This window comes from Osmia lignaria, chromosome 11, assembly GCF_051020975.1.
Source record: "Osmia lignaria lignaria isolate PbOS001 chromosome 11, iyOsmLign1, whole genome shotgun sequence".
NCBI classification, from domain to species: domain Eukaryota; kingdom Metazoa; phylum Arthropoda; class Insecta; order Hymenoptera; family Megachilidae; genus Osmia; species Osmia lignaria.
In genome coordinates this window covers 10489437-10513592 of record NC_135042.1, presented here as the reverse complement: position 1 = coordinate 10513592, position 24156 = coordinate 10489437, and the positions used below count along the sequence as shown (strand labels likewise).

Genomic DNA, 24156 nt, shown 5'->3' with positions numbered 1-24156 from the left:
TGCCGCTGTAAGAAGCGTCTCGCGCTCCCGTTCCGATTTATCCCGTTTTATTGGCCGATATAAATAACAGCATCGTCGATTCACAGCGAATCCCGCGATATATGTATAGAGAGCAATTTATAAAGAATCGTCGGCAATCTGATCGATTGACGTTCGACCCTCTCGAAGGAAAGTGTCGAAGGGCGAAGAGAATATTTTTAGATGAATTTTTTTACATTCTCATTGTTACGAGCCCGTTTCTGCAAACAGACATAAACAGACCTTTCATGGGTCCCAGTCGCTGCTAACGTCACGATCGTAAAAGGAAAAATCTGATATCCTAAAAAATGTAGGGAATCTCGTTAAGGGAAGGACGTACAGTACAGTCTGAAGTAGTAGAACTGTTAAATAAATCAGACCCGGGCTTCTGTTTTATTGAATGTTGAAATGGAGTGGAAAAGTGAGAAGAAGCGTGCTCGAAACGTGTATTGAAATTAACTCGCTGGAAGAACCCGGAGACGACGATACGAGCACCTACGCTTTTCAGTACAAAGCAGTCTGAACTTTCACATTTACCCCGTCGCGAGTCGAACAGAGACTCTTCTGAATAATCGGGAGCACGCTCGTTTCCTCCTTCCACCGGCGTGATTTTCTCGAGGTCGTTTTCTCCTCGTGCCGCGGGAAGAAGCAGAAAAAAATTGTCTAGAAACGAAAAAATTGCGAGGCGGAACGGCGAAGGGGGGAATAGAAGTGGGGTCGCGATAGGCCTAGCTACGGTTGTGGATTTTTCCAGTGGCACGGTTGCTCGAAAAAAACTGGGTCGAATATCCGTGGCGCAGGTTTTCTAAAGCAGCCGTTTCGAGCGACGCCACACTCTCCGCGGAAAAGTGCTTCGAGCGCTAATTAAAGGGGCTGAGTCGGTACGCGATAGGGTAGCAGAGCTTATCTCCTGTAATCTCACGCTGTCGCACGTCCCATCGATCCTCAACTTTCAAAAATACTTGCACTCTTTCTTCCTCTTAGATTCCAAAAAATCTATAGTACTATTGGGAGATGAGAAGTTGACGAGGCTAAGGATTACACGCATTCTACGCGTTCGGACTCATTAATCGCGTCGTCTGACAAAGAAGAAAAATGAGACTTCGCGTCAAAGCGAAATGGTGCGAAGTCAACGTTGCGGCGAGGATCAAACCGTGGGGACAGCGTGCTCCCTTTGCCCTCGTCACGTCCATCTCTTCAACTTCTCATCTCGCAATAGTACTTCCCTCGAAATTGATTAATCGTAGATCGGATCGAGAATGAAAACAATTTTCCAACGGTTTAGACGTCGATCTTTGATCCGTCGAGAAGGAAACATTCCTTTCGGTACCCTGAATGGAAATCCTGTTTCCAACTGTATCGCCCCGTGAATATCCTATATCAGGATGGATAGAGTCGAAAAGCACGTTAACGTAAACGAGATTCACTCGATCCCTTTTCAGCCCGTGCACCGGGTGAGTCCCATTAAACGAACTCGAAGTCATCTTACCCCCGTCGCGTTAGGGGATGTTTCCTCTGACACGATGCCTCTGCCTCGTCTCGTCTTTCAGCCTGATTCCGTGCAAAGCTATTAATTACTCGCTCGTTCGTCGGGTTTGACCGTATTATCCGTGGATCGGCGTGTTTGCCACTCGAAATACAAAAGCACGGCGAAGAGGAGACGCGGGAAGAACATGAAGCGGCGAAGATAAATAGGGAGATACAGCGGCGAGAACGGTCGAGCAAACAGATAAACGTATAGCTGGTGTATAGAGAAAGGGAGAAAGAGAGAAGGGGCCGGGAAATAGGTCCGGTCGATTCCAACTGTAATTGGAAGAATCGATTTGTTGCGATGTCGAGCGTCGTTCTAGATTCTCGCGTGGCCTGTAATGAATTTTCAGCCCAACACCGCTTTGCCCTGGCCCGGATTCTACTTCCTATTTCATAGAATACGAGAAGAAAGGGTATCCCTTTTCTCAAACGACTACAACATTCGCCTTCTGTCTTGTCTTTGTATCGAATTCGATTAGAGGTGTCCATTTAACATTTTAATTGAATCCCCTTTGATCGAGTTACAAATTATGCTTGCTAAAATCTTTGAGTCTGCTATACGTATGTAGCGCGAGGGTAAGCGGTAAGAGGGAAAACAATGGTCTAAGGCCAGGTCGCTTTGGTATAGCAGCTGTCAACGACAGCTTGCTTTCTGATCGGCAACTCGATAACTATATCGTGATCGTGTCCCGGTACGTTTAAGTGCGTCAAATCGAGTCAAGTCACGTAGCTGGAAACTCGATTAGCGACTGCGGACCATACCTACGGAATAATTGCTAATTAACCACTCGCCGCGTCGCGTCGCTTCGGACGCGATCGTCTCTTGGAAATTTCATTAACAATCACGAATCTTCGTGTCGGACATTTCTCAGAATCTTTATTTAAAATTTATTCAATTTAAATTCAATTTCCATTCCCGATGGTCCCCGGTACATTTTTAGAACTGTTACGTTTAGACGCCCTCTGGTTATTCCTTTCTCCACTCGCGTCATAGTTTTGTGGACAAAAGAAAATTTTCCAGCACTTGGAGCGCGCGTACGATTTCCCATCTGTCCTCGTGTTATAGTTGCTAACTTCCTGTCGTCTGCATCCACGGCACGTAACGAAGTTTCGGATACGGGTGTAGTCCGGTTGCCAGAACAAATATTCGTTGCATGGCAGGTGCTACATTGTTCGCAAGCAGACAGCAACGACCTCGGTAAAGAGCTTGTGGACAACGTCTGTCGGACAACGGCTCTCGAGCACGCTCCATTTCAGATAGTTAGGATTATATCCGGTATTTATTGCGTACCTTCTACCTGAACAAGACTTCCGCTTCCCAACCGAATCTCTGTATTTGCGAAACGTTTCAACCATTTGTAAAGTTTCACGTATGAATTTCGATACGGTACCATAGAGAATACCCATTAAAGTTTCCGTTCGGATAGAAAACTATTACGGAAGAAAATGAATGTTTATCCGAAACACGTTCCGCTATGCCTCCAAATGTCACGACCATAAAAAGCATCCGGGTTCGCTGGTGTTATTGCAGATTTCCCTGTGGAAGCGAAGGAAAATCGTATCCGGAGGATGATCGAGTGGCCCCATAACGTTTCAGCTGTTTCGCGTTCGTTTGATGCACTTTTCCAAGCTTCGGATACGATTCCCGTTATAGTACGTGCATTCGGAGAGAAAGAGAGGACAGGAGGACGTACGTTATCTTTTGACGCAGCCGCTCGTCTGGAATCCAATCAGAGCAAACGAGTCGCGTTTGCAGAGAGCAGAAACGAGGGATTTAGGCTGTTTGTTTTCTTCAAACGAATATAAAGCTCGACTAATTTTTTAGATAAACCTATCGTTTTCTATCGAACATTTTTTTATTTGTCAATATTGAGGATATGTAGGAAGCAGGTTACTGAGATAGTCTTTAATGAAAAAGAACTTTATTTGTGTGGGCGTTTAGTGGAAGGCGGTGAGTCTTCCCGGACGCCCGTAGTTCGGATCGACGACCGCCAGATGGCAGCGGGATTGAGTCTGTTCTCGCTGGCGGTCCCCCGGCATGAGTTCCAAAAAGCGGGGTTATAGGCGTCTGGGACCGAAACGAAACGCCTTTTTCTCTCCCTACATTTGAAATGTGAAAAAAGAAACAAACCAGGACGTACTGTCCTGCCCAAATTGATTCTTGTATCGAACTGACTTAAAGATTAAAAGGTCGCTAATACTTATACGAAGATATAAAAGTCTGCCTTTTCAGGATGGTGCATGAACTGCACAAATTATTTTATGACAATTTATGGCGGGGGCCATGAAGGGCCCGCACAAAGATCCTGTACTGTATACCTGGACAGAGCTCTGTAGAGCCAAAAAATAATTTGATATTAAAATTTTTTGAATGACTAAGGCCTTCCAGGCTGCCAGGAATATATTCTTTTAAAAATATGAAATAGATAGTTATTTTTTACTGACTAACCTAACCTAACTTTACCTTTTTCTATCTAATCGAAATTAAAAGAAATCTTCCGCTGCTGATCGAACGGGTTAAAGATTGTACTGTGTAATTCCCGCAGGAGCCTAGCTGGCTCCTTCGTACAGGACCTTCGTGCGGGCCCTTTATAGCCCCGCCATAAAGTGCCATAAAATAATTTGTGCAGCTCGAGGCCCACCCTTTTTCAAGTATGCTTACTCCTCGACATAACCTGAGCGCAAAACGTCTTCGGCAATAAAACGACTTGGAAAAAGCCAAGTGTTTTATTGCGCCTGATATTTTTGGATGGGGAGTGTTCTATAACTGTTTGAATCCAACAGTTAAAATAACTTGACAATCGATTGGTACACTGTAATGTGCAGGGAGGCGCGTAATAATTGTCGACCGAACGCGAATATCGGGCGATACGAAAGCAGACAGGTTCTCTGAAGTAGGTTAGTGATGTGTCTCAAGCATTACCGCAACGCGGGCCAACCGGTCCGACCAAGTCGAACCACCCATTTCCCTTGTCCCATGCTGCTGCCTAACCCAGGTCAGCTTATCGCCGTTCCTTGACCTCCACAATAGCGTACGCCGGCCTCTCTGGAATTCGCAATCTCGATCACGCAGCTTTACCTTTGACCGGATCCGATCGATTATTCCCATAAACGAGCGATTCGGTAAATTCGAAATTAATAAAACGCCGATGGAAATGATATTTTTCTATTCATAATCCAGCAGCCGAAATTCGTCGCGTTGAAATTCACGTCCGTCGAGCGAGAGGAAAGAGAAATAATCGAGGTGGCGTAAGGTAAAGCCACGTCTCTCCCCCAGGGGAGCTTTAACGATCACGAGCGTTCTCCGGGTAATAACTGTAAACAAAGAGGCCGAGGAAAAGCAGCTCCGTTCACGAAGCACCTTGCGAATGTGTATCGGGGCTGTTCTGAATTCGTGGCACGCGAACCAGCTTCGCTGACAGTGGCGGAGGTGGTACGCTAGCGAAAGAAATCCCACGGGTAATTCATAAACAGAACCAGCTCTGCGGCGAATTAAAGCGCCGTTGAGAATGATAATTCGCTTCGCGCTGTCCTCGGAGTCTCGTGGACTCTCTTAAACTCTACCTTTCTTCTGTCTCCGAGAAAGAAAAGAAGGAAACCGACTCGTTACGTTCGACCATTGTTAGTCGGAAGCCTTTCTTCACCCCAGATACGAATTACCAGTCCGAATAGATCTCCACGACGAACAGTTTCCCTTTATGCACCTCCCTTGGAAATTTATTATTCGATCGTCGACGAGTCTCGTACTCCACAACCGCCGTATTAGCTTCCTGCGTTTTCGACATTTTTAAAGGGGATCAAATCACGAGCAGTATTATCCTCATCCACCGATTCCCTTCTTCTCGCGCCGCTTTTAATCGTCGCTATTGGAAGAACGCGGAGATTCTCCCATTGCGAACGTTAATTCTCTAAAGACCTCTTCATCCTCGTCGGCAATTTTTTCCGACTCTGACGCTTCTTCTTCTTCTTCTTCTTCTTCCTCTCGTTCACCTCCTTCTCTCCCGCGGGACCGACGATTAGTCTTCCGTGAAGAGCTTTGCCGTGCAAGAAGAATCCTCGATTCCCTCCTCGGTCAGGAGATGTACCTTCGTTGCTCTTCGTTATCAGTTGCGACACGAGCTTTCGCCGCGAGCTAATTGAACTTTAACGAGAAGGAGTCCGTCTTCCGATCCCGAAGGGAATCCGTCCTCTCGATGACGCGGCTGTCTGGGAATCGTCGAGGGAGCGTTAAAGCTTTCTGGTACCTTCTCGCGGCGGGATCGTTCGTCGAAAGACGAAAACGATGTTTAATGTTGTTTCTCGAGAGTGAGGGAAACTCGTGGAGAGTTGACCACCGCGTTAACGAGGGTTCGATCGCCGAACAGTTGGCCATTTCCACCCCATCGGTTAGTCGTTAAGCTACCGCCAATGGCTGATGCGGAATCGTGGGAATCAGCTCTTATCGGGTTGCTTGGAAATTCCGTGAACATCCGTAACTTGCTCGATCATGATTTCGAGAGAACGTGTAGCCCACGGTTTCCATCCACCTAATTGGAGAATTTTCGACCAACTCTATCACAGCTTTGAAAATTAAAACGCCAGCTGTTTCGTAACGAGCGATATATTTAATTTTAAGCTTCCATCCAACTGCATAGACGATTTCTCAGAAGCTACCTTCGTTATATAGAAGCTCTAATTAATCAACAGCGAAGTGTCATTTAGCAGCATTCGTGTAACCGAATGTTGACAGAGAACAATGTAATTATAAACGAGTCAACATATAACTGGCCGTCGTTTAAGGGACCGCGTTATTAGAGCCATTCGAATCTGTTTCGACGTCGCGGGGCGAGCTCTTCGTCGACGCGTCGCCAAGTTCTCGGTTAATTAGCAGACACTGCGTTAGATTCACGGACACGTTCAACCGCGAAAATAATTTATCGTTACCTTGGTAGTTATCCCTATTAAGCGCGAGGGATTTAGTCCGACATTGCAGCGAGATAACGGCGTACACATAGCTCCTTAGCCTGGTTCGCGGTGAATAACGACGCCTCTGTTATCTTCCATCTCCTTCCTCCACTTTTACGCTCCAATTTCAAGCTCCATCTTTAACGAAGACCTAAGACCTGTTCGCTTTTCTTCTACCACGGTCCCGCAAGCACTGCCAGTCGATTCTCGCTCTTCTTTCCACCGAACTTCCAAACCTTTTTCTCTTTCTCTCTCGCCTCTGTTCTCTGGGAGAAAAACTTTTCGAATGGTCGCTCGACTAACGAAGCCAATTATCCGTTAGAAGTCGATGCTGATTCCTTCGTTATAGCAAATCACTGTTTACCTTTGCGACCAGACTTGCGGTTAAGTAATTCTCGAAACGAAAGAACCTGCAACTTGCTTTATCTCTCGATATACGCGTCGATCAAACAACGATTTAAAACTTACTTTCTTCCAACGTGGAGGAAGTTTCGAAGCAACCATGTTGCGTTTCTCGGAGGTAGCTATTCTCTCTTTTTTTTTTTTTTTTTTTTTAAAGAACATTGCTATCGTTCTTGAATGGTTCGCTCGAAACTTTTTTATTCCACCGTTCCATCCTGTGTTTTTACGAAGCAAGAGTTTGGCTTTTATCACCGCCTTTATTCTGTAAGCAGCTTCGAAAGCTTCTCCGCGAATTTCAGAAACATCTACCAGACGGACTCGGAGTACGTAAGAATGGGAGATTGAGAAAAGCATCGAAAGGTAAACGATTTCGAACGGTGAATCGCTAAGCTAAGCAATCGTAGAGAAGTAGCCTGGCTGGGAAAAGTTTCGGGCTTATTATCTATAAAGGTCAGAGTAATCCTTACGGAATGGTTGCTTATGCAGGCATCAATCATTCGGAGAGTTGGCTTTAGGGGGAGAACAGGAAGAGTTTCAACGAATCTCCTCGTTTCATTTACGCGACAGTATCTCCAACACTTGTCCCACCTCCGTCATCGCGAAATCCCTGTTTCCCACTAGTTCCAGGTCTATCCATCGATCCACTTAAATGGATTACCTTCCCTGACAGCGAATGCCACGTGCCTAAAATACGTATGCCTCCGGTTACTTGGTACTGCGTTAACGATAAGGCCTGCCTTCACTTCTCTCCGTTTTCTATCTTTTTTACCTTGCCGTATTATCTCGAGAAAAAAATGAACTCTCCGCTGCGTTGTTACCTTCGCTTCTTCAAGGATTCTTTGTTCGAAAGTGGAACAGCTTCGCTGTACACTCAACGTTTTACGACTATTAAGCAAGGATTTGCATAGAGAAAGCACAGTTCGCGGTATCCGGCGCAACGAGGAACATTATGCTAATCTCTCATTGGAGGGAAATCGCGGTTCAGTTTCAATTTCCTTGGAACGTTAACGAAACGACGTTCAAGATTACCCCCTGTTACTGTACGCTAAACTTTACGAATCTCGGAAATTTCGTGGAAGAAATGAAATCGCCACCGTGACGCTAGTTCCTGCGTCCTGAAGAACATTCGCAAGTCTTCGCCTAAGTCCTTTCTTCTGGACAATGGAAATTTTGGGAGCCGTGTACTATTCTTGTCTCTCTGCCAACTTTTCAGCTTTGCACGCTTGAAAACTCGGCCTCGAAAACTTGCCTGCGAATCGAGTTTCCTTTCCCAATCCGTGCTCTTCGGCACGATCACCGTATCATATTGGAAGGCTACTAATACTGTTACAACCCAAGCATCCTGTTTATTTAATTGGACGCGATTGCCGCGGGTTAATCGTGGCTCCACACCACAGGTAATTGTAATTTCCTGTCCCTCAGTGACTTAAGTCATGAATTACATAATTACGCGGGTACAATTGAGTCGTAGGTAATTTTGCACGAATGTTTCTTGCCGAGCGATCTTCGCCGGATGCCAATTATGGATCCGATCCCTTTGACAATTAGCGAAATCGATATCGATCCGGCAATTTCATCCCCCTGGTTGAGTCTTAAACGGTTGCGTGCTCGCAAAATCAACACCCCTATCCTCTGTCGACGTTCTAACCAGCCGGAAATCGATGTCCCGCATCTCTACGCTCGAACAAAGAGTCCGTCAGTGATTCGCTTGCCGCTTCAATCACAAGATTATCAAATTTGTTACTTATCAATGCTAATTAATCTCTTGACCTCTTCGCTGTGACGTCCGTTGCATAGTAATTGAAAACTGACCGCTAGAGCTTCGCAATTCATCATTGCGAGCATACATCAATGGCTCGAGTCGACATTGTTTCAACGGATTTTCCTGAAACTTGCAGGATTTCAAGATATTGTCTCCAAATTTAATTTGGCAAAGTAATAGTGTGCGCCTCTCAAGATTTTCAGAGAAAATTGCATGAGAATCGCTGTTCTTCTTTATAAAGAGTGCGTTAAGGAATGATAATCAGTAGGTTGCTGGATCGAATCTCGCTGTCGACGTTTTTTTTTTTTTTTCTTTAATTGATACCTACCTCAATTTTTAGCCTGAATTTTAGGAAATCTGTACCAATGAACAATTACTTTTATGATTTACGTAGAAAATGCATGTTTTTTGTTTGTGGGCATTGGGAAAAAAATCGTACATAAAAATAATACAGAATGTTATATTGTGTTTGCGAGACTCGAACCAGCAACCTACTGATTAACAGTATTTCTAGTTACGCCATCAACCATTCGGATCGTTGTTCATTCCTTAACGCAAAGTCTTTATAAAGGAGTACAGCGATTTTCATGCAATTTTCTCGTAAAATCTTGAGAGGCGCGCGCTATGCTTTTGTCAAATTAAATTTGGAGACATCTTCAAATACTGCAAGTTTCAGGAAAATCCGTTTTCCGTCCATCGCGCCCTCTCCTTGTCAGACATTCTCCGCACGAAACTGAACTTGGACTTTGAAATTTTACGACTAGAAACACCGATCGAATTTATCGGCTTAAACGAGGACCAGCTAAAGGCGGTCGCCATCTGCTTCGACTATAAACCTTTCCCTAGCTCTGCAACACTTTTGTTGCAGCGCACACCCACGCGTACACGCCTCCGTTTCATCGTCTTACATAATACGCGAGGAGAATTAATATCGTAGCCGTTCTTTGCGCCCGGATCGCTAATTGCGCGTTCGATAAATACGAGCCAGCCGTTTCTAAGAGGGGAGTAGAATTTTACCGGGTCAGTCGTTAATGAAACGCGATTATATTTCCGGGAAAATCGTCTCTCCAGCAGGTTAGTGTACCGAACGAGGATATTCTTTTTTCATAGACCCTAGAGAAGTGGAGATTCTCATCTAATTTCAGATTCTCTCATCGAGCGTTCAAGAAAATTATGAAACTACCCGGGATAAAGTTCTTTGTTCCCTCTCTGTTTTATACAGAGTACACCACGCTTTAGGAGATAATGTTTTTGAAGCAAGATTGCGATACTTAACGCGCTCAACGTCAAAGTAACAACGCGTCAATCAATCCATCCGTCGAGCTAACCAAGTGATTAATCAAACGAGCATCTAGTGACTATTGATCGTTCAACGAAATCAATCCAATGTACTCCGCGTAACCCGGTAACGTCTCCATCAGGTGCAGAACGGCATGGTTCAGTCTGGTTGGTCGATTTCTCGACTGGAATGTAGGAGAGGGAAGCTTGTAGAGTGCAAGAGACGGCTGGTTGCAACTGCTGCCACAAGGTTTCCGTATCCGACAGCACTTGGGCCCATCTTTGTTCCCATTTCCATAGCTATTCCATTAGCGGACAGGTCTGAGCCGACCTTGTAATCTAATAACTAATCTTCCCCGGACGTACCAGCTCGGATGAGCCACGTATTTCGAGACGAAACTCGGCAAGAGCGACGGCCGAGTTACAGGATGTTCGAAAAGCAACGATGTCGTAACTAAAGTTTCTTTTCCCCCCCGTTTCCTGTGAACTGTACTAATTTTCTAGAGTTTCGTTACGAAAGCAACTTAAAAATGAAAAAGTCTTTCTTACGGTTCGCGATGTCGTAATGTTTACAATCGCATTCAGAGAGCAGGTATAGAGCCACGAAGGAAGCCTGTTGGCAAGAAACACTGCTATCGCTAACCCAGAGAAGACCTTTCAACGTTTAAAGCACACCGTTGCCTGTTTTCTTTACGAAACTAACATTTCTCTCGCCGTTTGAAATCTCCTTCGTCTCTCGGTTAACTATCATTGCGACACGGAAGTCGTCCTTCGAACAGGAACTGGACTACTCGATCCGTCGGAATCGAGTACTAATCGTTCTTCTTCTCGTTATTTTTCCGTTTCGAACGGAAAACGAGCACGGAAGAAGAAAATGCAGCGGAGAATTTGAAAGCAGTTGGTTTTGCAATTCATGAGTCACTAATTACTCGGCGGGCTGTCGTTATAGAAGGAAAGCGAAGGAGCGGTGCGCCGCGACGCGGCGGGACTTATCGATTCAGAGGAAAATTCGGCGGCCGGCGCCCAGCGCCAGCCAACCGGGGCAAGGGCGGAATGTACAATTTAAAGGGAAACGACGGACCCGCAACGGAGCAAGACGTTTAAGTCATTAATTGCATTAAGTAAAGTGCCGTCGCGTCGCCAGGCTGAGAGACGCGGGAGAGCTCTCGCCTAAACGAGACGGATAGAGGAAGCTCCGCGGAAATTTGACCGGGAATTTAACGAGACGCGACCGGAGTTTCGAAGCTACTGAAAATCAGAGGATATTAAAGTAGGCGTGCCAAACTTACGACCCTGGAACCTTTTAATATTTGATCGCGAAAGCCGTTACTCAGTGTGTGTACAGTCGGAAAGAATTCAGCAGAAATTCTCGTTTCGTTTTTCCGCATCGAGGTATTTTGCGTAAATTATTTGCCATAATTTCACGTTTACTGGTTCGCGATAGTGAATTCCACCTATCCGAACGTTTTTCAGCCCACTTTTTTTCCGCAGCTCGTTTAAATATCGAAAACGTAGAGAATCTTGGGTTGCGATGCGAGTAAACGGACGGAAATCGATAAGCCTGGTACGACATGGAAGCGTAAAATATCCGGTTAGCCGCTAATCGAATATCCAGAGCGAGTTCGGGCGGAAATCGCGACGGAAATCTTGGATCAGGCAGACGTTCATCTGGATCGCAGAGGAAGAACACCGAGTGCCGTCTCCGAAGGACGCTACGGTCACCCTCGATCTTCTCCTCCGAGTCGTCAAGGACGAAAATTCAATTTCCCGCTATCCGAACCGTGGCACACGAACGCTGGCAAACTTGCTTTTCCCTCCAACGTGTTTCATCGTCCGACGGAAGTGGAGTGTTTCACGTTACAGGAAGAAGACATCGGACGACGGCCACTCGGCACGAAGACTCGGGCAAAAATAAATGAAGAAATAAAAGAATTTGCAATTTATAAAGATTGTTCCGAAAGTTGATGAACGCAAATGAAAGGAAGAGAGTTTAAATTTTCCAGAAGTAAAGCTGGATCTTGGAACAGCTTGCGGAAAATGGCAGAGTAACAAGAAACTCGTACGACCCCTCCAAGTACCCATCTCGATGGAAAGCAAACAACGGAACGCAATGTTTTCCAAACAAAGTTTGCGATTGCTTCAAAGCGGGGGATCAAACCGGATGTACGTAGCTTCCTGATCGCAGGTGGTACATCTCTTGGCTACTAATTAGTCAGGCTATCCGGCAATTACAGCAGCTCGAGGAGAAGGCAAATTAGAGATGACGGATGGAAGCGGGATGAACCGTTTGCCAAATATTTGCTGGCCAACAATGATTAGCTTAATTCCACTTCGGCCCTCCGTTCGCTTCCGTGATCGCTCCGGAACATCCTATTCTTCTCTAGAAGCATTTTCAGATACTCTATCACTTCCCAGCCGAAAGTTATACAAATTTTTTAATTTTTCAACAGAGCGAATCGCTTTTCTTTCTGTCTTTGTATACGCGAGCAAAAGTTTGTTCCGTGAACAATTGCCTGTACCCTGGACTACCCTTTAAAGTTTCGCGGGTATCGTTTGCAGACAGCAATGAACGCAAATATAACTTTGAAGATTCTAATATCTGACTCGAATTCAACGGGTGTTGAAAACGTATCTATACGTTTGCAAACTTTCCATCTGACCCGTCATTTTGTCTACCTGCGGAACCCAAGGAATTTTTCGACGCCAGCTATTTAACGGAATTCTCCGAATAATCAGCTTAGTTGATGGAAACGTTTAATAGCCTTAACGAGCGAGTGTTTTGAGAAGAGGATCATTAATCTATCGGAGCACCCGCCTCTTAAGTGAATTACTTTGAAACAACTTCTCGAAGGAAAGTCTTTCTGCTCTACTTTTCGAAAACGTTCAACTACGATGAAAGCTGTCTATATACAGCGGAGCGTTGCCACTTTCCGAGGACATATATAGAGCGGTAAGCGTTGAAAATTCGAGACGAGCCGATCGTTCGAAGCGAGAAAGAATGATAGTAAAGCGGAGATTAATTTGAGAGCGAAGGAAAGGAGGGCAACGGAAAGGATTCTTTCAATTAGTTTGTCGAGTCGAGGTCGCAGACAATCAAGTCTCCTCTCGGACGTCTGCTACTCTAATGATCGCTAAAGTCGAGAGAGAAACGTTGGATGGTCCCTCCATTATGCGGAAACTTTAACGCATCCATATTGATAAGCTTGCTCTCGACTCTTCCGCAACATCTACTTCGCAAAGGCTTTCGAATAAATTCAGGTACGTCCTGTGGAAAAGTTGCGAGGCTTGCTAGCAACGGAAAAAACATATCATGATACTATTTCTATCATTTGAAATTAGTAGAGGTGTGCGAGTACTCGTAATTTACAAGCCGAGCTGAACTCGCTTCGATTGTTCGAGCCGAATTACTCGAAATCGACGAACTGTTTGAAACAAAAGCGAGCTACTCGAAAAAATCGAACTTCGATTTACTTGAAGATGAATTTTCAGCTCGAATCTTCGAGTAGCTCGCTTTTGTTTCAAACAGTTCATCGATTTAGAGTAATTCGGCGAATTCATGCGCTCGACTCGCCTCGACCGACCGATCATTGTTTCACTCGAAATTCGAGTACTCGAATAAATCGAGAACGCTTAATTGTCGCTTACGACGCGTTAGCGGTTCAGCTTTGGGAGAGACGTAAAATTTCCCATTTCGATGGTAACGATTTAAACGATTCGGCCGAAATCTCGTGGTAATTGAAGGAGGAAAGCTAGTAAATTCTGGAAAAGTTTTCGTGCTGCCGGACCGCTTCGAGGGCAGACAATGAGTAACGAGTTTCGGGCCATTAGAGGAAATGGAAGACGAAATAACTGGCCGGACACGGTTCCCTCTTAAAAACTCGATGGAGAACGAAGAGCCAGACGATTTCCTCTTTCCATTCGGCACGTAACGTCTCTGGCGAATATACTTCGAAAGAAATTACGATTCTGTACACCGGTTTGCGATATACGAGTATTTTTAAAACCTTCCTCGCTCACCAATCACGTGCGACACGATCGCTTTGGTCGCTCGGTTGACCAACAGCCATCGGCCAATAGGCGATTTGTAGCTGAAGGAAGATTAATCGATACATTCTGTCACGAGCATCGACAGAAATCTGGGTCGTTCTTTGAAAGCAACCGGGACAAGAAGAGATTGATCGAAGATCGAAAGATGGGCTAAGAATTTACATAAGTGCTTAAGTAGCTGGCACTCCGGGGGCCGAGCATCTCGAGAAGTTAAGTTCCTACGGAAAACGGAAGAAACTTTCAGTTCTTGTAATGAGCTCGACATTTTTTCTTTCTCTCGACTTACCGGATGACTCGGCGAGCCTCTTACCGAGCGAAGCTCCTCTACGCTTCGACAAACGTCGTCGAAGAACGAAGAAGTCGAGCGATCAGAAGAAACGAAGATGAACTCTCCGAATACGCGATTACTTTTTAATCGTTTCGAACTGGAAGAGGATTAATAAAAAAAAAAAAAAAAGGAAGAAACGGGGCAGACAGGAAGAGAAGAGCGGAAAGTACTTTTAACCGGAAAGAAAGTTTCGGCTCGTGTTTCCGACATTTCGTCGCGGACGACCCTTCTACTCCATGGACGCGGCGAGTTAAAAAGTTAAACGTAAGTTTTATAGGGAATCGATTGGACTCGATCGGACTCGATTGATGAATATCGGCTACCCTAACTTCCCCGTGCCTCTGGAGACCTTACTTCGAATTAATGGCCAACTATTCGACTTAAGAATCTACAAACACGACGCTGCTACGCTGCTAGTTAATTTTGTTTGCAACAGCAAAGCAAGGCAAGTTTAATTATTTCAGGTGATTTACTGTCGCTGAGTGTACGGAGATTGTTTCACCAGCTGAGCGCCGGTGTAAAAAGTTATACATCAAAGTCACGAATACGTGACACTACGTCGCGGTGTTATGTTATAAATCGAACGTGCTTATCCATTTCGTCCGGGAGCAATAGCGTGTTAATAATTCGAATTTAATGCGCAGAAATATCGACGAGGTAAACACTTTGGTTCGACGACGTTTAGGACGCTTAGCGTCGAATAAAAACGGTTCACGTGTTAAACGCGAAACTTGCTTCTAAACGATGTCCAAGTGGAAAAGAGGTAAATCTCAATTTCAGCCGTTTCACGCGATAGCCGTCAACGAGGAATGATAAACGACGCTCGATTAGCTTGAATTAACATTTTTCCAGAAAACTCGACAACATCGATCGAAGTTATTCATGACGGGGTAGCTCGATTAATTCGCCGACAGGGTACTTTCGAAGAGAAAAAAAAAAACAAAGGAAGAAGAAGATGAAAAAAAAGGATTGCAAGCGTGTTTCAACTCGCACTTTTTCGCAATTCATCGTCGAGGACATGCGTGGCCCACTTCTCCCTAATTCATTTAAGGTGACCGCGAAGGGTGTTCATTTTTCACATATTCGTGACTCCGGCCACTGCGAAGGAGACAGTCCATTTATCTTGTAAACATAAAGGGACATTCCTTTGTAATCTACGCATCTATACTACCTCGCCACGCGTGTATCTCTGGCATTCTACAATCGTTTTTTTTTTTTTTTTGTCACTCTCATTCATTATCAGCGAGCTGTACCGCAAACCCCTAAATGGTACGCGTTGACCTTCCTCGACAATGACCAGTCACACCCCTATGATAAATTACCGCGCAAACGAGCTAGAACAATTAATTCATTTTTCAACCTTATCCTTCGACAACACGGAGATTTCAATTGAAAAATTCAAATTGAAAAGTTACACGAATTCCATAAATGTTTTATTAAATTCGACAAAGATGGATCGCAGATTAACGATAATCGTGTTCGTCGACAGTTTCCAAGAGAAGCAGATTCTACCATCCTGTCGGAGGCTCTTTGATGAAAATAGTAGCGCTTAATTGGAATAATGGAATCGTTCTGGAAAAATGGTCAGCTGTAAAAAAAAAAAGAAGGGAATTTTCGCTTGAACCGTTGGAAGGAAGCATCCACACATGGTCTCTCGTTTTTGGAAACGTGTTCCCTCGCTCGGCTGGAAAAAAGCGTTCCGTCGGTTAATCCGACGGGTCCAGCGAGAGCTTCGAATTAAATCCCTCCCCGCATAATGATTTTCCTCCGGCTGGCAGCGAAAATTTCGCGATAATTCGAATTTCGTTGAATTGTTCGAACATTTCGCGTAGCCGTAAGTGGCGCGAGGGATTATCTGCTTGGAAACTGTCGCGGCTTTTCTATGAATCGTTTAAATAGCTCACCGACGTCGAATGGCTGCAATGAAAATGCACCGTACCTGCAACAGACAAAGAAAATAACAAATTATCATTTAATCTCCGAGTTCAACCCGTGTCGCATTCAGATGTTTTTTTAAAAAAATAAAAGGTTTGCATGCATTTTATAAAATATTATAGCTGCAAAAGTACTGTCAGCAGACTGTATAAAAAGCTATGAACGAAGAGAAATGTCTACTTTCTAGCAGCAGACAACTTTAGACGCGTTAAATTCGAACGTTTCTCGGTCAAACTTTTGAAATTACTGTTTGGTAAAGGGTGAAATAGAGAAGAATGGCCTCTGGTCCCTTCATAACTCGCTGCAAAACTTGCAAGCATTATTTCTCAGTCGAAGCTTATTGTCTCTTAAAAGGAACGATCAGTCAGCCTCCGGGCGAACTCGTCTCGTTCCAAGCAACTTTTCTCTCTCCCATCTCTTCTTCACTTTCTCTTATTTGCTTATATTTTTCTTCCAACAAATAGATCCTTCTTCCCGAACGAAACTTTGTCGACGCCCTCGAGACGTCCGCGCGACTTTTGGTCCCTTAAAAAAGGAACAGGACTCTCGGATATTATTCTCCCAGGAGATAGTACTCGTCTTTGGTTTCGTTACTTTGCGACGGTGTTTCCGGACGAAAAAATCATCAATTATAATCCGGATCTGTTTCTCTTGAAGATGCTATCTCGAATCTTCGACCGTCTCCGCTAAAACTTCATTAAACGTTTATCACTTTAATGGCCTGCCAGCTGTGAAATAGTGACGCTGATTTTTAAACCGTTCCACGTCCAGTTGACCCAAAAACGTATTAAGTTCCTCAATTTTCCTCTGTTTTTTATCTCTCCCTCTTCCCGTCCTCGCCGCTCTCGCGTTGCGGATAGCATTGAAAAATTTAGACAGGCAACGATTCAGATAGGAACGATATTTTCCGCAGAGTACCGTTTTAATGGCAAATTGCGATTCCAACTAAAGACCCTCGACCCTCTGTTGAGAGTGGTACACAGAACGCTTCAAAATTCATTAGAAACTTTCGTCGAAAGAAGCTCTCGAGAATCGAAGTTTAATTGAAAGTTCGTTCCAGAAAGAAAATACGTTCCCTGAGTTTGCGGGCAATTTTCGTGGGGGAAATGCTTAATCATTCCACATCGGGACAGTTTTGGGAAGAATTTTGCAAGTCTGCCGACTTGCTTTTCCTCTTGATCTCTTTTGATTGATTTAAAAAAAAAAAAAGAATTGAATCAAAGTGAGAATAAAAATTGGGTCTTTTCAGATGTCAGTCTGAGGTGCAGTGAAAGAGGGACTGGTGAAACAGGCAGGATTATAATACCTATAATACCTAATCTCGTCTAAGGGTGTCTGGGAGCCCCTAAATCATGACCCCTCGAAAACGAAGGCACGTCCAGTTTTTTGCATCTGTAGCCATTACGGTAAGTAATTATCTACTGTGTTTTACTTTTAACAACCATCCGTGGGACCAGGTGTTGTTCATTTCATGAAAACGTTTTCTCGGTCCCTCGAGCCAACTCTGTTCGCAGCGACGATTCGCTGTCGCGTTTGTCTACAGCTTGTTTTTTAACACTAAATTCGTCCCAGAGGAATGAAACGCTGTTGCTTAAAATTATCGACGATACTTTGCAAGAATCTTATCTTCGTTGTTCGAGGCAAGGACAGTAATTTCTCTGTCCTCCGGTTTTATATTTTTTTCGTAATCAACGCCAGGAGTGCGATTCATATCTCTCGTATTTCAGCAGGATCGTCACGGCACCGGCTTGATTATCCCAAAAGGTAATAACGGTTTAAACAAATGACGGTCGGTTGATTTGCATAACTTTTTCGAGTCGTCGCGTCGGTTTCGAGCAAAGGATTACCAACGCTTTGGCGAAGTTATAGCGACTAGAACGCTGCTCGCAAGAGGAACTCGTGTCTACCGGTTAAATCCGCCATGAATTACACGGTCCGGATCATAAGCTTCGCTCTTGCTCGTTAACTGTTACAATGTTCCTGTACAGTTCACGCGGTTACGCTTTCGGCGAAAGTTAAACGGATGGCCGAGCCTGGTCCGTCGAGCGATCGCGGCGCTACTCTCGCGACGGTGTCTCCCTCTAAGAGGCCGATATCTACTCGAGAACTTATTACTTACTCTAAACGTGCCTCGATCAACGATTAAACCGTCCTTGCTCGAATGGACGGGGACAACGTGGAAGATGGAACGGGGCTGGTTGAATGTTGAGCCTTGTAGATGAAGCAACATCTTCACGGATATTACCGAGGCAAAGACGCAGCCGCGTATGCAAATGACCAACACGTTTTCGGCGCATTGGATTAAGCCATAGCTTATGCGTCTAATCCCAGATTAAACTGGATTATACGCAACACATTGGGGGGGAACAAGTATAGCGGTAACATTTATCAGATGAACCGGGAACAATCAGCGTACCAGAGCTCGCCGTTTCACTCGTACTGCTCGAACATTTTCATTTGGAGAACGGTCTTACTTAGAGTTTCTCAATTATCCCGGGAGAAGGATAATGTTGTTTAATCGTCTCGATCCACCGATACGATAAATGTGGCGTAAATTTAATGGCTGAACCGTGACAAAGAGGGAAACAACAAAGTTCTAACTGATCCAAAGTTTGCTCATCACTCATCAATGAGGTTACCAGGGGATCCGGAACCCCATTTCGTATCGTAAGGGATTAGGTAACCGGATATGAATACAAAGGTGTTGGGTTCGATTATTTTCTACGCTACCTTAGCCCACCCTTATTTTAAGCGTTTAGGGAAGGAGAGATCTTCAGTCTTTTAGGCGATAGCGTGGATCCTAATAAGGAAATACGAATTCACCGGTAAGGCTGATTCGCAAATTCCACTGGTTTACAAGTATCTACGAAGATAGACTGGTTTATATAGAGACAATATAGAAGCGGTAAAATCGGAAGGGTGGTATACTCTGTAGGGTAGTAGATGGAACATCGATAAGCTTCGAAGTAGCCGCGGGCTGAGTTCCGAGAGAGTAAGCCGATCAAACTGGGGTGAGTTTGTATCGACGACGAAGTGTACGGGTTATTCGGGCTATCTTCCTTCAATCTCGCTACGGTAACTTGTTAGCGGTGTTAACTGCTTCGTAAAATTGCTATCGGAAAGTACTTGGTACCGGTGGAAAGGGAAGGATCGAACGTTCGACGATGATGCTAATGTTTGCCTGCTTCCGTTGTATCTTCTAACGCACTGTAACCGGCTACAGATTATCGATCTGTTTGACTTCTTCGGGGTGCAGGGCATTGTTCACGATCGGTTTCAGCTTGTTAAACGGTTCGCCACTTTATCGTATACTCTCTTGGCACAACTTACTAGTCGATTCTTCCCGGAACTTGAGTACTTAATCCTCCCAACTATTTCAGCTGGTCGTCTCAGATCGAGGCAATGTTTAATGCTACTTAAAGTGTTTTCCCTTGAAACATTTCGTTGATTTATCACAACTAAAACTTACGATCTTGTTCTCCATGAAACTCGAGCGCTTAATCGTAACGCTATAATGTTTCGTTCAAGTTTCGTTGAATAAATATCGCGGCCAACGTTACGCGGCGCGCGGCAACACCTCGTACTCGAGTACTTAGGTTACCAGATTACTCTCCGAAAACACTCACCGCATCGGATATCGCAGCGAGACGTATCCTCGGAGAAACAAGGGACCCCGTAAATAAACTCCACCTACATGGTTAAAGCTTAGCACCGGAAAACGACGCTGGCGAAGATGCGTTTGTCGACACTGGATATCTTCTCCTAACCGACGATTAAGTCTAATTTCTATGAGACCGACCCAGAAGGCCCTTCTACGTCCAGTTCGCGATATCGTCCTTGAATTGCACCATTCTAATCCTCTCTCAGTGTTTCTTACCCCTTATCTGCCAGCCACCTTACCCTCTAACCCTCTCTCCTGGGGCGCGGAAGCGAGTGTAACTTCTCGCTATTACCACGATACACCCCAGACCCAGCTACCTAATTCGATCAGAACTACGAAAGACAAGTTCTCTACCCCACGGATCGGAAACTGCAACGAGCTGCAACCGTCTTGGTCCAACTACGCAACGATCTTTCCTTACCCTATGCAAGGGGTAAAGAGGTTTTCCTGACGGTCGTTCCCAGCGAAACAGAGACTCCGGGATGGTAGAATAGCCGGGTAACGAAGGAGAAACGGGAAGAGGGTGAACTCGGTGAATAGGAAACAACGAGGCGGTGGAAATATAAGGAAATTACTACTTGATTCGATACGGCTCTCTTCAAGTAGCGCTGCATCTTCGAGTAACGAATGTTAAATCGAGTCCTGCGATATCAGTTCACTGAATAAATACTGAAAGATGTGGATTTCTTAGACGTTGGAGACATCGGTCGCCTTAGGCGGTCGCTTTTCGATTCGATAGTAGCAGGATGGTTCGAAAGAGGGTGGCTAACAACAAAGAGGGTGACCATGGCCGGACCGTCCATCGCAAGAACATCAGAATGGATCCGTTACTCGAAAAAGAGAGGCTTTTCCGTTAGGAAATTCGGTTTGCCGGACAAATGCATCCTGCCGAGAGAGCCGAGAGGATAGTGGGCGTTGGAAAAGGATTTCGTATCCTGGAACGAAATAGAACCGAGGGAAATGAGATGGGACGAATTTTAGAAAAATTTCGAACTGGAGAGTCAGGAATCCGGTGGATCTCGTTACTTAAATGGCCGGCTTGATTTAACGTAAATCCCGTTTCCCCGTCTGCTCGTTTAATCATACCGACCTAACATGCTGTCTAAGATATGAAATACGAGCCAAAGTAACTTTGAGGAACGTATATATGCTTCATAATATCGCGAGAGGTTACGCGTTTAAAGGGGAACGCTTTTAAAGGCCTTTCAGGTCAATGATTTCAACTAGCGAATTTTCTGAATCGTTTTCAGGGAATGGAAAATTTCCTCTTCCGGTTTTCCTTGTCCAGAGAAACCAACGAAATTAATCCATTTTACGATGTATCAACATTTCAATTCTATCAAAGTTTTTCAAGTTTAAAAGAAAATCTGTCACATAGCACTGAGATTAGTATAGTTAATCAGCTGGTAAAATCGTTTCGCCATTAAATCCAGCAAAGGTAATTAAATACTAATCAGAAACACGTAACGAGTAGAGGGAGTAACTCTCCGGGGATCAGCATTCACGATGCAACCAAGAAACGTATTTTCGAGTAACGAGCCGTTTGACTGAAGGCTAATTTGCATAATACCTCCATCAGAGAGAAAACCAAGATCGCTGATAATAATCGAGCGAATTAAAGGAATATTCATCCGGCGTACGGGTTGTAAGAAAACTTTCTCGCAAACATCCCGTCGCAATGACACTGCGAAACGTCTCACGCTTATGTAACAAACGACTAAACTTCCACGGAAGATCCTGTCAACTTATTTCAATGTAGAACTGCTGGAACTTGGCAAAATATCAAGCCATGTATAAATCAAGAAGCTGCTCCACAAAGGACAGACGGGTTAGACGCGAGTCCTGTCAACCTTATTGAGCATGCACGCGAGAGTTTAGCCGTGTTCGAAGTACTGCTTCAATTTCTATACGTAGAAGCTAGGTAGAATGTTAGACTGGATGAAACTGAGGACGAAGAGTACGAGAGGATGCTGTTTCTGCAGAGAAGTTTCCAAGGCAAAGGTGTCGTCGCTCGATCGAGCGCTAGAATCTTCCTTGAATTAATCCTTTGCCCTGTAAATTTCGTCTCGAGCCAAACGAAATCAGTCTTATTCGCTGAATAGTGAAATTTTCAATCGTCGAACGTTCGTAAAATCGTGGATAAAAACCGTGTCGTCGTTTACGCGCAATTAAAATCAAGATTCTTTCGTTTGTACCTACAACCTGAATTCTCATTACTCGAGAGACTTTGCATTTAAATGAAAAAGTACTTTTCCAAGCGATGCATTTGTTCTCCTAGAGAACCGATAGAACGTATCTCGATCTCCGCTACCACGATCAACCGGGTTAATTAAAAATTACGAATTCTACTTGCTCCGCGTCGAGTTTTCGCGCCGACCTCTTTCTTCTCCCCTGGAATTTCTTGCATTTCCAGTTAGTTTATCCTTTCATGCAGTTCACAGTCCCGGAGCGTTATTTCTCGACGAAATTGAAAGAGAACGAAGAGCCCGCCTTCGCGAGAGTTCTCGTTCGGGGAGGGTGAAAATATCACACAGGAGGGAGGGTTTACTGCAAATTGTACACGCGAACGGAAGTAATTTCGCCATTCTTTCGTTGAAATTCTCGACATCTAAGATCTGCAATATACACTGCGATCAAAAGTGGCCTCGAACGTGTAGGATGCTCTGGCAATTGGAAAAAAAGGTATTCGCTCTCTGATAATCAAATTTAATTCACTTGCATGCAAAGGGCGTTACGCGATAGGATTCTACAGGACAATGAAGATTTCTATAAATTATTTGAAACGGCCTGTGCAATTCTAATAACATTGTTAACGTTGATGATTCGTACGTGTTGGTTAGTATGTAGGTCATAGCATTACATTTACATAGTTTGGTATTCCAGCCACGTACCATGCGAACTTTGTTCGGATTTATGACGGTAATGAGATTTACATATTAAATTATCTTCGCGAGATAGTCGTTGCGAACAATTCCCCCGAGAACAATAAGTTTCCACGCGTCTAATTAAAAGCAACTTCCGAGACGTTTGTCAGACGCACGCATCGCGTTTGAAAGCGATATAAACGCGCGCTTTGACTGCGAGTCACACGCTCGCTGACGAACTTTCCATCGAGACGTTTAATAATCCCTTTACGTGCTTGTACGATCCTCTTACTGTACCATTAGTGTAGGCGTTTAGTGGAGGGGGGAAGAGGGTTTCGTCTCCCCGGACGCCTTTGGTTCGGGCCGCGGACCGCTAGGTGGCGGCGAGATGACACAGTGTTCTCGCTAGCGATCGCCCGGCATGCAATTCGAATATATAGGAGTTCCGAATTGCGGTATGATGGGTGTCTGGGGGCAGGGGACCACGAAGGTGCCGTTCCAGGACCTTGCAGCCAGCCCCAGCGGTGTCATGTTGGCAACCCCTCCTCCCCGAGGTGTGGTCCGGGCACCGGCTATATATATACCAGTGGCAAAAGGGGGCTCTCTAGCTCTGGACGTTGAAGCGCCTGGTGGGGGTGTTAGTTGTGCTAACCCACTCAGGTTAGTTTGTTAAAGTAGAAGCGTCCTAGACCAAAATTCCCCTTACACGCCAACAATGAGTCAAGTGTGTTGGGTCTTCCGTTCACTCGCCTAACCTTAACCACTTGATAGGGAGGTGGTTGCTGGGAGGTAGGTATTATTAGTGCAATCGCGCCCTTTAACACCACCGGTATAAATGAAAACTTGGGAACGGCAGAGCGGGTTTTAAACCCCACAAGAGGCTCTCCTTTATACAATGATATCTGTCTGGGGACACAGGGATCGTCGTCTGTTGTCAATCCCACTGACGATCCCCGAGATAAGAAACTCCTTTTCCTCTCCCCTCTCCTACAACCATAGGCATCCGCAGGATTTTTCTAGGGAGGGGCATAATATAAAATATCACTTCTAGAAAATGTATGCTATAGCCGTGTGAAAGAAAAGGAAGAGTAATCAAGAACAATTCGAGATACAAGATAATTCGAGCGAGAAAGAGACAGAGTTCCAAACGAAGGAGACAATAATAAATGCGACTCCCCTCCCCTCTATCCAAGTGGGGGCTATTCCATCGCTGTCCCGATTGCCTACAACATTAGATTCTTGCATATCGGATGGACGAAATTTCCAAGTACGGAAAGTCTGACACGATTACACAAAAAGGTATCGAGAAATAACAATAGGTTTAAAGATTAATGCGGCTCGATATGACGCAACGCGGTGGAAATGGCCGTGACCAGTACGGCACACG

General features: G+C 44.8%; 1 protein-coding gene across 2 annotated transcripts in view; it reads right to left on the bottom strand.

The window, feature by feature from the left end:
* Positions 1-24156, bottom strand: part of cpx (synaptic transmission protein complexin) — a 176627-nt gene that overhangs the window by 122840 nt on the left and 29631 nt on the right. The window contains exon 2 of one of the 2 annotated variants that reach the window (XM_076690837.1): positions 16214-16248. The exons of the other annotated variant lie outside the window; for it this stretch is intronic. The gene's annotated coding sequence lies outside the window, so the exon portion shown is untranslated. The remainder of the gene's footprint in view (positions 1-16213; positions 16249-24156) is intronic. 2 annotated transcript variants of the gene reach the window in all.